Genomic DNA, 14769 nt, shown 5'->3' with positions numbered 1-14769 from the left:
CCTAGAACAGAAATGGCAAAATTGGGGGTTGGGGAGAGCAGGGAATGCCTTCCACTGTTTTGGCTTCAGGAGAATAGAAGGTAGTTTGGTTGAGCTAAAGAAATACAGTGGTACCTCGGTTTACAGACGCTTCAGGTTACAGACGCTTCAGGTTACAGACTTTGCTAACCCAGAAATAGTACCTCGGGTTAAGAACTTTGCTTCTGGATGAGAACAGAAATTGTGCTCTGGCGGCGTGGCGGCAGCGGGAGGCCCCATTAGCTAAAGTGGTGCTTCAGGTTAAGAACAGTTTCAGGTTAAGAACGGACCTCCGGAATGAATTACCATAAGTTCTTAACCCGAGGTACCACTGTATGGCAAAGAGCCCTGGAAACAATTATTTATTTATTTTTTATTTTATAATCTCATATGCCACACATTCAGTGAAACTATGGTAATGATATGTGGTACATTACATTTATTTAACAATAGATCCTTTTATCGTAGGATGTTTGTAGGTGATGCAAAAGCACCATCGGTAAACATGCTAATGCTGTAGGTAGGTTTTTGTGCTTCAGGAGGTAAGATGAAGTATACAGTGGTGATGATGATGGTATTTTTATCCAGTTCTTTTTCCAGTGAGCTCAGGGTGGCATAAATGGGTCTTCCTTTTATTCTCACAATAACCCTGTGAGGTAGGATAAGCTGAGAGACAGGGACGAGCCCAAGGCTACCTGCTCAGCTTTGTGGCCAAGCAGGTATTTGAATCCCAACACTTTACCTTCTACATGACATCAGCACTCACATAGCAATAGAATGGCTCAAGTAGAAACCAGACTTTGAGATTCACAGGTTTTGTCTTTAAGAAAATGAAAGCTTCATGATTTCAGAGATACGCTTGAAAGCATCATATCTCTATTAAGTTAAAGATCTAGGAACATGCCAGTACATACAAAGACGACATTTTTTTTTTCTTTTTAAAATGACACATCTTGCCGAATGTCAAGATTTCTTTCTTACATTTTTTCCCCCCGCTGTTCCAAATTAAATTACAGCATTAATGCAATTCACGCGGTTGCTTGGCATCCATCGCTTTTTGAAAAAGATCGTCGATATTGCATTAGAGGAATATTATGCAAATCTACTCAAAAAGTTAGTCCCATCAACCTCACGTAAGGGAGTGAGCCCTGGTAAACAAAGCAGGCCTCACTTCTGAATAAACATGTGTCCAGTTGTGCTGACAATTTACCTCCTTATAAAGCTTTGAAATATATATCTGGTTATGACACTTGGTGCTTAACATTTGCTTGCATCTGCTGCAAGGTTCTTTTCTAGATACCTGCAGGAGAAAAGTTCAAGTTCCTTTGGCATTTCATTGTCACATATATTTTCGAAGTCTGCTATTTTTTTAAAAAAACAAACAGAAGCGCTCTTATTGTTGTCACTGCTTCATAACCCATTGCAGATGGATAATTATTATGCAGTGGGAGCCACCATGACTTAGCTAAACTCCAGCCTCTCTTTGGGGTAAGCTGCCAGCGTCAAATAACCCAAGGCATCAGGTTTATGCAGGATGGCAGGCAGGAACATGCACTGCACACCAACCCTTTGCTCTGCTTGTCTGTGCTGCACAGGTGAAGTCCCAGCCTGCCTCTCCTCTTTGTGCCAGTATTAACCCTCGCCTTCCCCCTGCCCATTCCCAATTATTTTGAAACATTTGAAACATTCGCATCTTTTATACATTTCTCCTCTACACACATTTAATTATATCATTCTGCTCATTTCCTGGCCTCATGTTTGCTTTAAAGCCAAAGGCTGCAGTGACACCATACATTTAATACACATTTAAAGCACATGGCTTCCCTCAATGAATCCTCAGCATGTTAGTTTACACCTCACAGAGCTACAATTCTCAGCACCCTTAAGAAACTGTGGTTCCCAGGATTCTCTGGAGAAAGCTGTGCACTTTAAATGTGTGGTGGGCATACACAGCCAGTGGCAGCTGATCTCTCACCTGACCACTAGTTGATTGTGTCACTGTGAGGCAGAGGAGGAGGTGGTGAGGAAGTTGGCGCAGTGAAAATGTACTAGCAGAAATGCCAGATTGGCTCAGTATGTGTGTTTCCACCTTGCCAACCTCACCGCGACCTCACCTGCTTCCCTTTATCTCCTGGTAAGCAGCAGTGATCCAACTGACATCACTGTCTGTACTGGGTTGTTGTTTTACTGTTACTGTTGAGGTGGTTCTTGTTATGTTTTTAATTCTGTATTTGGATCTTGTTTGTAAATCACCTAGAGACTATATTAGATTACTATCAGCATCAGCATCATCTTTTGTAAAATATTTATGCCCTTTCTAACATTGTTGTTACCCACCCTGAACTCCATCAGGAGGAAGGGTGAGGTCTAAGAACAATCAATCAATAAAACATAGATGAACAATGGAATTATTCACCAACTCAGATAATGCTGTAATTGGGCCCCCAAAGTAATTTCTGCCACTCTTGTCTTGAGCCGTCATGCAGATTTCATTATCCTCTGAAGCATATAGGTGAGAATGATCTCATTCCTGGAGCCTCAGCATGCTGACACAAGGACATTTGTGGAACTTTTATCTTTTCCTGCTTCCTTCTCTTTTGATTCTCTGGCTGGCGCATCCCAAATAGGGCTGCAGGGATGGAACACAGCTCCCAGTGCCAAAAGATGGAGATGACATAAGAGTTTCTAGAACAGACGGAGGCTGATTGGCTGGAGGTGAGCTAATGGCTTACGAGTGAGATCTAGTCAAGTAAGATGCATAACCCGTAGCCAAGTCATCTGATGGTGACATCTACAGTTGGGTTGTATCCCATCTACCCCACTCTGGGAGAGCAGCGGTCATGGTCCATCACCCTGTCGCATCTTACTCTCAGAGATAAGAGAGACTGTGTGTCACCTTGCTGCTGGTGCCAACAACTTCACTGCATGCATGACTGCATCCCCACCAAGGTCTTTGCTCTACAAGACTTTGTCAGAGCATCTTTCTTCTCCCATCAGGGTCCCATCTGTTTCGAGGAGTGATGACATTCCCCCTCAGCATGACGTTGGCAATCCCAACTTGCATGAAGCCTTCTGTTTAGCTGAGTTCCTGAAGTCATCGTGGCTCCAGATGGCCTCGTATACGGATGACTTCATCCTTTTCAGCACAAAGTCATTGCATGCACTGCATTGTGGGACTAGGAAGCAACACTTACATTTCTTTATACTGGACTCTCTAGAATGCTAGAGGGAAAATTATGCTGGTGAATGAAGATCAATGATCAGGATCACTTCACACATGATATACTTCTAATGTAGAAATCACCTGCATGCATTCTGTGTATATGCCCCCCGTTGTAATGAAGCTATGAGGATCTACTTTTGTTGCCTGTGGATACCATTGAGCTTCTGCTTTGTGGGCATGCATTCACACATGCATGTCCTTGGACAGACCCATACCATACATTTAAGGCACACCCAACACACATTTAAAGCACACAGCTTCCCTCGGGGATAACTGGGAACAGTCGCTTTCCTTTCACATAGCAACAATACGCAGCATCCTTAACAAACTACAGGTCCCAGGATTCTTTGGGAGAAGTCATGTGCTCTATATGTGCAATGGATGTACCATGGTACCTTGGTTCTCAAACTTAATCCATTTTGGAAGTCCGTTCCAAAACTAAAGCGTTCCAAAACCAATGTGAGTTTTCCCATAGAAAGTAATGCAAATTGGATTAATCCCTAAACAACCCCTAAAACAGCAATTTAACATGAATTTTACCATCTAATGAGACCGTTGATCCATAAAACGAAAGCAATAAACAATGTACTGCAGTCACACAATCAACCAATCTATCAGTAGCTGAACTGGGTTCCACACAGATAGGTAGCCGTGTTGGTCTGCCATAGTCAAAACAAAACAAATTCCTTCCAGTAGCACCTTAAAGACCAACTAAGTCAGTTCTTGGTATGAGCTTTCGTGTGCATGCACACTTCTTCAGATACACTGAAACAGAAGTTTCCAGACCCTTCTATATAGTGAGAAGGTGGGGAGGGGTATTACTCAGAAGGGTGGTGGGAATGGGTGATTGGCAGATAGCTGTGATGAGCCTGTTGACGACTCTTAACGACTGCAATAGGTCTTACAGGAAAAAGCAAGGGGTGAAAAGGTGAAAAATGGCTTTGTCATGTATAATGAGATAAGAATCCAAGGTCTTTGTTCAGACCAGGTTTTTCCATGGTTTTGAGTTTGGTGATAAGTTGTAATTCAGCAGCTTCTCTTAAACGGACATAAATCGGACATCAGGAATCACAAGACAGAGAAACCAGTAGGAGAACATTTCAATCTCCCAGGACATTCTATACAAGATCTCAAAGTAGCTGTTTTACTACAAAGGAATTTCAGAAATAGACTGGAAAGAGAAGCTGCTGAATTACAACTTATCACCAAACTCAAAACCATGGAAAAACCTGGTCTGAACAAAGACCTTGGATTCTTATCTCATTATACATGACAAAGCCATTTTTCACCTTTTCACCCCTTGCTTTTTCCTGTAAGACCTATTGCAGTCGTTAAGAGTCGTCAACAGGCTCATCACAGCTATCTGCCAATCACCCATTCCCACCACCCTTCTGAGTAATACCCCTCCCCACCTTCTCACTATATAGAAGGGTCTGGAAACTTCTGTTTCAGTGTATCTGAAGAAGTGTGCATGCACACGAAAGCTCATACCAAGAACTGACTTAGTTGGTCTTTAAGGTGCTACTGGAAGGAATTTGTTTTGGGTTCCACACAGTCACAAAAATAAAAATAAAAAGCCGCAAAAACAAAAATGTGAAATAAATAGCAAAAACAGACAGACCTCAGCATAACACTCAAAATGGAAGCGCAACACTAACATTGGAAGTGTAACACTCAAAACAGAAGTGTGGCACTCAAAACGAAAGCATAACACTGAAAATGGAGCATGTTTGGCTTCCAAAAAAGATCGCAAACCAGAACACTTACTTCCAGGTTTGCAGTGTTTGGGTTCTAAGGTGTTTGAGTACCAAGGCATTTGAGAACCAAGGTACCACTATAATTTAAATGTATGGTGTGGATCTGCTGCTTGTCTCATATGTACATGGATTATGCAGATTGTATTGAATAGACGTGCATCTGATGAAGTGAATTGTTGAGGCAACAATCAATTTTATAGCCTTTATGGTGCTATAAGACTCTTGTTTTTATACAGTTATATCTACATAGTTTATATCATGTGTTCTACAGTCTACAGTTTTGGGCCTGGGATTTCTAGATAAAGCAGGGAGTAGGAATGCAATGCTTGTCACTCAGTCACTCTCCTAACTTCCTTTCCATGTCTTCATTCTCAAATTCTATTTTCTGCTAATATTAATATTAATTTAATATGAATTGTGCCAACAGCTGAGCAATGTTGTTCTAATTAAGCACCTGCCATTTGCAGTCAGTTGCTGCTAATCAAACCGACTCCCACACATGGATGGAACAATTTCCTCTTAAAACCAGCCCAACTATGAAAGCAATCAAAGGTGGTAGGACTCAAAACTTGTTATTGCTTTCTCAGCACCATCAAAGTTTAGAGTTGGAAAGTAGCTTTGAAGTCATCTGATCCAACCCCTTGCTCAGCCCAGGATCTACAATGTAGGATGTAATTACAGTATCCCTGACAGATGGCTGTCTAGCCTTCTCTTTTCCATCAAATGAGAGCCCACCAGGACCAGAGGTTGCCTCTTCCAATGCTGAACAGCCCACAACAACTGCATTTTATTTGATTGGCACAGAAGAGCCAGAGAGCAAGTACGATATGAATGAATTTTATTTATTATGAATTATTTCGGTCACAGACGAGTTCCAGCCCACATACAATATCAAGGAAGTCATAAAACGATAGGGATATATTTGAATTTGCAATTAGGTATAACAGGAACAATAAAGATATAGCAACAGTTAAAAAATATATAAATTAAAACTTAGTCACTAACATATAACCTAAAATTATCATTTAAGGCCTTAATCATTATGATAGCACAGCTTGTTCCCTAAGTTTTATAGCAATCACACAGAATTTGGCTACCCTTAACGTGATCTCAGGATCCTTCTCCTCTGCCAGGGATTTTAGACATTGAAGTTCGGATTCATTTGGAGATTTTTGCATAGCTGGGGTAATAAATAGCAAGCATACATCCCTGTAGAAACGGCAGCATAACAAAGCATGGGAGACAGTTTCTACCTCCATCAAGCCACAGGGGCAGACCCGTTCAAGTACAATATGGTGGTTAGAGTGCTGGGCTAAGATCAGGGAGGCCAAGGTTCAAATCCCCACTCAGCCATGAAGTGGGTGACCTTTGACTGGTCATGCCCTCTCAGCCTAACCTACTTCACAAGGTTATTATGAGGATAAAACAGGGAAGGGGGGGGGGACTGTGTATGGCACCTTAAGCTCCATGGAGGAAAGGTGGGGTATAAATGTAAACCATTCTGTTCCCACAGTGACCAACCAGATGTCTAAGGGAACCCACAAGGCAGAACCTGAGTGCAACAGCACTCTTCCCTCTTCTGATTCCTAGCAAGTAGCATTCAGAGACCCCCTGCCTCTGACGATGGAGGCAGAACATAGCCATCACAGCTAGTAGCCCTGATGCTTTCGGTCAGCTGCCTCCATTTGGTCAGGAGAATGAGCTCAAGGAGCTTTGCTCCTTTCCACTATTGAATTCATTAATTCATTGGGTTAAACATTTCTGCTCCCTGTAAAATGCACGTTTCTTGTTTGTGTGAATTTTTTACTCCTCTTTTTGAAACTGAATGAAAGTTGGAAGGGAAAGCAAAGGTGGAGGAAGGCACCGACGACAGGAGACAACCAATATGACATTCTCCCGTTGCCATCCAAGTCACACAAAGTTGACAACCTCAGCCAGAATGCGGATGACGGGCATCCAAATGGAAAATATTGCAGGGCAGAGGGCAACTTCTGTATCTTGATGTGCAGGGAAAGCTCTTTCTAGTATAGCTAAATCCTAGCACAGTGGCAAATTTGGTCACGGGATTCTGACCGCAATGTTGGAGAGGTGGGGAGGTGCAGCAATGTTGGGGAGGTGGGGAAGTGCTTGCAACTGACATGATTCAGTTTGCCAGGAATCCTTCAGGTCTTTCATCTTCCCCTACAAAAGGAGATGTGGCAGAGAAAGGGGCCTGCTCTGCACCATGCAACCCTCTCAGAAGCTTCTAAGTGCTAGCAAGGTTTGCTGACACATCATCCATGCATGCTGGCACCTAGAGGCCTCTGGAGACTCTGCCCAAGCATGCAGATCTACCCACTCACTTCCTCCTTTTCTGTTGCCCTGGGCACAGCACACGGCCTGCTGAGGGAAGCCCCATAGGTTAGAAGCAACTCTTCAGACTCTTTTCCTGCAATGGAAAGAATTGCAAAATGAAAAGGGCTGGTTGTTAGTTTTGCTCCGGTTCTAATAGCAAATGCCCTTTACTGAACCTTCTATATAACGCCTGCCATATTTGAACCTTGACTCATGAGGTTTTGCATTTAAATTGTAACATTACTTAAAGATAAATATAACATCTATAAGATACAAAAACAAACTAACTAACTAACAACTATCCATGCCAGGATAGAGTAGCAGGTGGAAAGTTTAACTGAAGCCATTCATTTTGTAAAAAAACTTTTTAGATTTTACACATTTAAGTTTATAATCATACCATAGCACACCCAAAGTTTCAAGATTCCCCTGAATCTCTGGACTTCCCACCTGGGAGAGGAGAGGGTTGAAGAAGACTGGAAGAAATTTAAGATTTACTTACAAAAATACTGTAATTTGGTTGAATGTTAAGAAGGATGCTAGATCATAAACAACTGTGCACCATTAAATTAGATGGAATCAGGATGATAAATGAGATCGAGGGAAATATAAACTTTTTGGAGAATTATTGGATTATATTTAAATGAGCGGGACACAAGAATGTAAACAAGATGATAAATTGCTGGTAAAAATTTATAACGATGTAAGTGGGAGCGGGAGACGTGAGGGAGTCCAAAGAAGCCTTGAAACTATGTTATGATACATGTTATATTGTTTATTATTTTTGCATTTGTATTTGAAAACCTTAATAAACATTTTTTAAAAAATGAATCTCTGGACTTCCCACCTTCCCCTCCATGTGTTCTGTTGTTAAACCTTTTCTACTGCATCTTTTAAAAAAATAACCCCCCAAAAATTTATAACTCCATTGTGTTAATGCAGTCCTGTTAATGTTTTCAGCTGCTTACAATGGTCTTCAAGGTAAATTATAATTTCCCCCCATTCCTTATTAAAGTTTTCGTCTTCCTGGTTCCTGAGCCTCTCGGTCAGTTTTGTCATATTGGCATAGTCCAACAACGTCATTTGCCATTCTTCTCTGGTAGGGACTTTGTCTTCTTTCCATCTCTGAAGCCATTCATTTTTCTTCCTTCTTCTCTTTGCACACATGTGCAAAGATAAATAAGGTCCAAAGGAAACCCTGTCTATCATCTATCTACTTATCTAGCCAGCTAGCTAACTATCTATCCTTCTTGCCTATCTCATACGCTTACAGCACCATTCAGGCATAAAACAGAGGTATGATCAGGATCAGCAGAACCCTGACACTTTGTTGTTGTTGTTGTTTAGTCGTTTAGTCGTGTCCGACTCTTCGTGACCCCATGGACCAGAGCATGCCAGGCACTTCTGTCTTCCACTGCCTCCCGCAGTTTGGTCAGACTCATGTTTGTAGCTTCGAAGACACTATCCAACCATCTTGTCCTCTGTCGTCCCCTTCTCCTTGTGCCCTCCATCTTTCCCAACATCAGGGTCTTTTCCAGGGAGTCTTCTCTTCTCATGAGGTGGCCAAAGTATTGGAGCCTCAGCTTCACGATCTGTCCTTCCAGTGAGCACTCAGGGCTGATTTCCTTAAGAATGGATCGGTTTGTTCTTCTTGCAGTCCATGGGACTCTCAAGAGTCTCCTCCAGCACCATAATTCAAAAGGATCAATTCTTCGGCGATCTGCCTTCTTTATGGTCCAGCTCTCACTTCCTTACCCTGACCTTTGGAGAACATAAAATAATAAGAAAATAAAAATCTGGGGAGGATTGGAAACCCTGAAGGTGAAAATCCACACACCCCACAGCTGCCCGGTGAGGAATGCTGACAGAGGCTGCTAGGCAAACAACAGTAATAACAATAACAGGTTTAGGCCTGCTTATAGGACTGAATCTGCTTTGGTTAACTTTTATTGGGATAAGGACAGGAGGAGAATGTATAAAAGCCCTGTACAGCTTGGGACCAATGGTACCTAAAATATCTTCTCACATCTTATACACCCAATCAATCCCTGCCCTCTGCAGGTGTGGGCCTCCTGCAAAGACCACCTTAACAGGAGATCAATTCTGCACAATGTAGGAATCAGGGCTTTAGTGCTGTGACACCTACCTTTGGAATTCCACCCCCAGGCAGATTTAGGGTAGCATGACTGGGCACCAAGCCTAGGGGGTGACATAGGGCATCGCAACTATGGCGTAGGGAATTGAGCAGCATGGAAGGCAAGAGGCATGGGGTGGCATATATTTTTTGCCTCATAGAGGATTCTGCTGAAATTTGAAAGATCAAAGTCCACCTCTGTCCCTCCCCATGAATATTAAACAGGCACTGTCTTGCTGATACCTGATGAAGACCTTCCTCCTTCAGCAAGCCTTTTAAGCTGAGATCTTTCCCAGTCCACATCTGTATTGGCATTGTTTCCCCTCCAGTCCAGATATTCTGGACCTAAGATGTTTAGGACCTGATGAGGTCACAAGGACTTAACTTAGGAGCCAGTGCAATTCCTTTAACAAAGGGCATGCTAGGATGGACCACTGGCCATCCTAGCCACTGCATTTTGCATCAGCTGCAGCTTCCAAACCAACTTTAAGGGCTGAGTCACATACAGCATATTGCGATAATCCAGTCTTGGGGTAAGTAATGTGTGGCACACTGTGGCTTAAGATGTCTCTGCCCGGGAAACAGCACAGCAGGAACAAAGAGACAAAGCTGCTCCAGGCCACCCACGCACCCCAGAGAGCCAGTGTGGTGTAGTGGTTAAGAGCGGTAGACTCATAATCTGGTGAACCGTGTTCACGTCTCTGCTCCTCCACATGTAGCTACTGGGTGACCTTGGGCTAGTCACATTTCTTTGAAGTTTCTCAGCCCCACTCACCTCACAGAGTGTTTGTTGTGGGGGAGGAAGGGAAAGGAGAACATTAGCCACTTTGAGACTCCTTCGGGTAGTGATAAAGTGGGACACCAAATCCAAACTCCTCCTCCTCCTCCTCCTCCTCTTCTTCTTCTTCTTCTTCTTCAGGCCACCCTAACTTCCAATGGCAAAGATGAACAAAGGAGCAACCACAAGCTATGAACCTGCTCCTTCAAGGGAAGGAGTGCAACCCCATCTAGAACTTGAGGGATGTTCTCCCATGAAATGTGGATGTACAGAGGGAGAGATTTTAAACAATAGGACCAAATGGCCATGTAGCATAAGATCCTGTGCTCTTTGCATTAGATGGACTGGTTCATAAGGCTGAATCTGGTGCATCCCACCAGTGACACTGAACGAACGTTTTATGTATGACCCGTGTATGACAAAATACGGGGGGGGGGGCATTTGATTAGGAAAAGTGTGGAAAGAAAGTATCCCTTTCATGTGCATCTGCAGGAATTTGGGGACGCCTTGGTGGGGGAATATAACAACTGAAAGGGGAGAGCAGGCTAGTTTCTGAGAAAAACAAGAATAATTGTACCTGTACATTTTGCCTCATATCTCGAACTCTGCAAATGCAAGAAACTTAAGAACAACAACAACCCGGAAAACTGGGAATCTGAGGGCTGTCCCCTGTCCCCACTGGATCTCTCTCTCTCTCTCTCTCTCTCTCTCTCTCTCTCTCTCTCTCTCACACACACACACACACACACACACACACACTTCTCCAGGTTACAATATATCTGCTCCCCCCGTTGCACCCTCGCGCACCCTCCTTTCGCTAGACCTCCTCCTTCTCCTCTCTCCTTCCTTCCTTTGGGGTGTGAGCACACCGGGGCGGGCGCGGAGGCCTGGCCACCTGCTTGGCGCGCTCGGTTCCTCCTCCCCCTGCCGCCGGAGGAGGGGTCGGAAGAGAGGCGCGCCTGCCCGCCGCCCCAGCTCCTGCCTGGCAACTGTCTTTCCTGCTGCTTGGCTGCGGGCGCGCCGCTCTGCCTGGAACTTCTGCTGAGCCCAACTTCTTGCAAGCGGCAGCCGGAGCAGCGCTCGCCATGCGCCCTCCGCAGCCGGCCGCGCACTGCGCCTTGAGAGAGGAGGACCCAGCTGGACAAAGAGAGCGCCGATAAACGCTTGCAGGAGGACATCGCCTCCTGCAACAACCAGGTAAAGGCGAGTCGCGGGCAGCTCCGCTTGGGAGCGTTACTATATTTATTTCTGTTATTGCACGGGGTGCCATCAGAAACCCACCTTTGCGGAGGACATCCTGGATCTTGCCTTGCGCAAGAGGCGCATTGAACCCAGAGCCAAGGCTTTTTTGGTTGGGAGCTGGGCATGATTGCGGCGAAACTTTCTGTTGGAGTGTGAGCAGCCGAGGAGCAGTACAAGCTGGTGGTGTACGTTTCAGTTTTGCTCTTCCGAGCTTTGGAGACTCGTCGGGGCAGTTTTCTTTCTGCAGTTTATTCATTTCAACCAGCCAGAAAACAGGCAACAAGTTGTTGGTTTTTAAGATGGTGTTGTGAACTTTCCTGTGCACGTGTTCCAAATTTCCTAAAGCATTTCCTTTATATTCTTCTTCTATTTGAACAAATCTGATTTAGGTCTCTCTCTTTTTGGTAAATGTGCTGTATAGCACCAACTTTTATAGCGGAGACATGTACACATTTCTTTTTCCTTAAAAAACCCCATGTTGGATTAAGCCTCTCAAGACAGTAGCACTTGTTTGACGGAGGATTTCCCTAGTTTTGCCTGGCAAATAGCACTTTTTTCGTTATTTGAGTGTGTGCACGTTGCCGGCTGAAAGTGCAGCTAGGTCCTTCTTTGTGTCATTTCGAAACAAGCCTGGTTTTTTTGTGCAGAGGGGATGCATCAAAAGGCATTATTTTGTCACAAAGAACAGGATTGTGGACTACAACTCCCATCATCCCTAGCTAACAGGACCAGTGGTCAGGGATGATGGGAATTGTAGTCCCAAAACAACTGGAGAGCCAAGTTTGGCCATCACTGCCTGAGAGGGAAGGGCCATAGTTCTGGGGCAGAGCACATGTGTTTCATGAGAAAGATCCAAGGTTCAATCCTTGATGCCTCCAGCTAGGAAACTAGGAAAAGACCCCTGCCTGAAACTCTGGGAGTGAGTAACTGCTAGATGGAACAAGGGTCTAACTTCATGTAAGGCAGTTTCCTATGAGAGAGGGAAAGGAGAAAATGTAAGAGAGAGCTGTTGGGGTGATGCAGTGGTTAAGGCTATAATCTGATTCATGTTTGGGAGTAAGCACCTTTGTAGTCAAGGAGCTTTCTCTCCAAGAAAACATGCTTTGAATTGGATGGCAAGGGTATGAGGAGTGGGCCATGAAATCCCACAGAATAAGGCAAGCTGCTTATTCTCTCTGCCTCCCATCTTTTATATGGGTATCAGAAGACTGGCCTACCTTTCAAGGTCGTTCTAAGGATTACCGAGATAATAAATGTGATGTGCTTTGAACCCTTGGAATGTATAGTGCCATGTATCATTATCAGCAAGACTAGTTTACAAATCAAATTTTTACTTTATCTCTTGGTTCCTCTCGTTGATTCCAGTTTGACCCAGAAATATATATTTATTATTACATTTATATTCCTTCCCGTCCTCCCAAAGGCGCACAGGGTGGTATCCAACACGCGATAAAACAATAAAAATGCTTTTAAAACATTAAAAGCAATTCCAGGACAAATGCAGACTGGGGAAAATCTCCACTTAAAAGGCTTGTTGAAAATCATGCAGTCCAAGGTCTAAAATCAAGGGTCTAAATGGTTTTAGGGTTGGATCCATCACCCAGATTAATGAGAATGTTTAAACCGTTTACTTTTGCTTGCCCATGTGATTCTGGCTTGAACAGGAAGCCTAGGAGTAACTGCCCAGATGAGGATTTCTCTTTGATGTCCAATTCTGAGACAATTTACAATGGGATATTTGTTATGACTAGTTACGAATTGAATGATTATATGGGGGAAAGGTGGATGTGGTGATTGAATCACGCAGATAGTATGCAAGTGGGGTTTTATGGCCCTCTGTATGTTTGCACATGGCAGCTATCTTAGCTCACCTTTTCATCAATATTGTGCCTTTGTTGGGAATGTTTCGTTGGAACTTGCAACTTAAAATGAAGTTGTGTCAGAACAATTGCGTCAAAAAGAGAGTTTGCTGCCACATGTGTCTTTCTCTGCTCTGAAGATTACACTAAAGGTGGTCCCTCACACCCTCCTGCCTCCTTCAATCTCAGCGCTGCTCTCCTTGACAGATCTCTAGTTGTGAGAAGTGCTGAACAGATGTTTCAGCAATGCCAAGGCCTTGCAGTTTGCTCTCTTTTCTTGCAGGGGGGTGCGTGTTGTCGGTGAACATGCATATGTGTCAGCAGATAACCCGATTCTTTGTCTGCCTTCGTATGGCTGACTGCCCTAGATATCAATCTCTAAAGTAAACTGAAGTCAGCCGTGGTGTAGATGCTGTTCCTCTCAGCACCCACAGAGAGTGAATGAAAGAGGTTAGGGGAGAGGGAGATGGAGACCAGCCGAGAGCATTGACAGAACAAAGTAACACGCAAAGGTAACATAGGAGCAGAAGTTATCAGATAATTAACCTCCTTGGGGAATTAAAAGTCGACTAGGCGAACAGCAAGAGGCCATAAGGACAAAGATCAGTTGCTCAATAGCATCTGCTTTTTGGACAACGTGGTACTGAGGAGGCGCAGCCTAGCCTATCTAGAATATCTGGATTAGAGACAGTTTAGTAACCCTGTTAATTTAAATGGAGGAAAACTGGATTAGACCAAAGCATTCTGGTTTAACTGGGTGGAGGCGAGTGAGAAAGCCAATGAGGTTGTGAGACTTTTTTTTGTTTTTTCCACTATTCACAGACAAATTGAAGCTCATAAAATAAATTAGACTCCATTGCCACTTCAGCCTGAAATGCATTGTAATTGGGCTAGATGTAGTGTGACCAATGCTTACTCTACCCAGCGATGCCTCCATCCGAAACATGCACGCAAGTCATCTCCAGGTGGGACAGATTCCAGTCTGAAACCTGGGAAACCACTACTAGTCAGTGCGGACAGTTTTGAGCTAGGTGGGCCAATGGTATGACTCAGTATAAGCAATTTCACGTTTCTATGTTCCTATTATTACATACATAAATTCTTGATATGAGGAAGAAAGTGACAATATAATGAATTTATGCAATGTGCAGAAAAATATATACATGGATTCTGAATAACAACACTTGGTTTAGGTTGAGGATTGCTTATTTTCGAACATCCATTTCTCCCCTGTTTTAGTACATCACAGCTCCATAAGAGTATGATAAACATTGCATAACTATCAATCTCATCCACACTATCCCCAATGAGTTCAGAACAGCAAATCTTGTGGTAGTTCATGTTATCATTCAGGCAGAAGGAGAGACTTGCCCCAAAGCTCTCCTGTAAGTCTCATAGCTAAGCAGGGATTTGAAACGGACTTT

At 43.7% G+C, this 14769-nt stretch overlaps 1 protein-coding gene across 2 annotated transcripts in view; it reads left to right on the top strand.

Moving 5' to 3' along the window:
• The first annotated feature begins 11292 nt into the window (after positions 1-11292).
• FAT2 (FAT atypical cadherin 2) overlaps positions 11293-14769 on the top strand; it is a 108042-nt gene continuing 104565 nt past the window's right edge. For both annotated transcript variants that reach the window (XM_081851498.1, XM_081851497.1), the window contains exon 1: positions 11293-11441. The gene's annotated coding sequence lies outside the window, so the exon portion shown is untranslated. The remainder of the gene's footprint in view (positions 11442-14769) is intronic.

The sequence above is a fragment of the Podarcis erhardii genome, assembly GCF_964252035.2.
Source record: "Podarcis erhardii genome assembly, chromosome: 2".
NCBI classification, from domain to species: Eukaryota; Metazoa; Chordata; class Lepidosauria; order Squamata; family Lacertidae; genus Podarcis; species Podarcis erhardii.
Note: the sequence above shows the minus strand (reverse complement) of the source record. Positions and strands in the feature narration are given on the sequence as shown.